Here is a 1,791-nt window from a genome sequence, read left to right on the forward strand (position 1 = left end):
ATCACTCAAAGCATTTCCAACAGTCCTAACTTCCTAGAGGGCTGAAGGAGAGCAGGGGGTTCTATAGCTGCTAAACATGGAGTAAGAGACCAAGGCAGTGGAAAATTGTGTCACTACAGACTCAGAAATAACTAGACCCATACGGAGGCCCAGTCCTGGTAGGTGAGACCAGGCCTCATCTGTTGCCCTCTGGAGCCTGGTTATTTGCTCTGTCTCTCTCAGGGTGACATAGGCCCCTAGAAGTGCTTGGAATTCCTATAGCCAGGCCAATCAAGAAGCCGGTACTCAAATGTCCTGTGAGTTCCCACTGGATGAGACAAACCTGGCCAGAATGATCGCTGCGGGGAATGACACAGGCTCCAGACAATGAGCGCTCTGAGGACAGTGACTGGATCATTCATTTTTAGGGTCCTGTGCCTAGCAGATGCTTGCCCCATTAGTATGCTGAATGGGAGAATGAGTAGTAACATTTCCCATCAGATGACACACTGCTATGTACCAAGTGATTTATTTCTCTTGCATGAATGGATCCTCACAACTGCCCATACTTTAGCCCTCGAAGACAGGCAAGGCTGTTTTACACATGAGGTCACATAGCTGTAGGTTGTAGAGGTGGTTTTCAGACACTAAAGCCACTGGTGTTTTTATACAGGTATTTTACTTAGACTGCCATTCCCAAGACTAAGAGAGCTATGAATAAGGATTCAAGTGGACATTTGTGGCTTGTGTTTTCTCTTCTTAAATCTGGGGTAAACGTATTTTTTACCTTTCTCAATAATGATAGCGTCTTCTACTCTAACCTCCCAATTCAATTACATTATGAGTTAAACAGCATTTAGAGGCTTGCCCGGTAAACTGGTGAATCCACACGTAGTCTGTAGTAGATATTTCCTGATACAGATTTGGCATGACAACACGATTGCATCTAATACAATTTTTGATAAATTCGATTAACTCGATCTTAGCTTTATGGCCCTGGGTCTCCACGAAACACATGTTCAAACCTTCTTACTGCTTAATGAGATCCTTGTTCCTGTTGAACTTCTGTGACCTTATCGGAAATCAATGACTGCTTCTGATCTTCAAAATGCAGTGTAGAGGAGATCTAGGTTAAATCTACAAAATGGTTTGAGGTTGCAGGATGTGGAGCGCGTGCTGTAGTTAAAATGAATGCTTCTGCTTGGAGGCACACCATCCTTTAAACTCTGTGTGCATACCGTGCGTGAGGGAATTTCTCCGCGCACGATGATTTTCCTCCAACAATTCGCACGATCACAGCACTCTGAGTAGCAGGTATCACCTAACTCCGGGGCAGCTGCTGAGCTAAAGCGGGGAAAGGGAGGTTTCCTTTCCTAGCAACGGTTGCTAGGGGGCGTGATTTTGGAGTCGGGCGAGGACGCGCGGCGTTGCCCCTTCCCCCCACCCGCGTGGACTACACTTCCCGTGATGCTCGAGGGTGGTCTCCGTAGTGACGCACTTGTGTCCGCGGGGGGAGGGAGGGAGGCCCGGAGCGAAGGTGGGGGCGGCGGCTGCGGGGTGGGGGCGCTCTCTGTCTCTCTCTCTCTCCTCGGGTCCGGTACTCGCACTCAGGCAGCCGCCGCCATGTTGGTTTGAGGGGCGATAACAGGAGGCGTCCGCGGCATGCGGGACTGATAAGTAGAGGAGGGGGAAGAGAGACAAAGCTCTGAGAGGAACCAGTCCGGGGCTGAGGAGAGGGAGGACCCGGCCGTTTCCGGGAGCGGCCGAAGGCGGCGTCGCCGGCCGGGAGGGGCGGGGGCGGCGGAGGCGCCG

The 1,791-nt window shown here is 51.0% G+C and overlaps 1 protein-coding gene across 1 annotated transcript in view; it reads left to right on the forward strand.

The window, feature by feature from the left end:
• Window positions 1–1,506: 1,506 nt before the first annotated feature.
• The window catches only part of Ubl3 (ubiquitin-like 3), a gene marked incomplete in the record, with an annotated part of 55,089 nt that continues 54,804 nt past the window's right edge, over window positions 1,507–1,791 (forward strand). The window contains 1 exon segment of the mRNA XM_013515870.1: window positions 1,507–1,791.

This window comes from Chinchilla lanigera, unplaced genomic scaffold (assembly GCF_000276665.1).
Source record: "Chinchilla lanigera isolate Chin_1 unplaced genomic scaffold, ChiLan1.0 scaffold00030, whole genome shotgun sequence".
Classification (NCBI taxonomy): domain Eukaryota; kingdom Metazoa; phylum Chordata; class Mammalia; order Rodentia; family Chinchillidae; genus Chinchilla; species Chinchilla lanigera.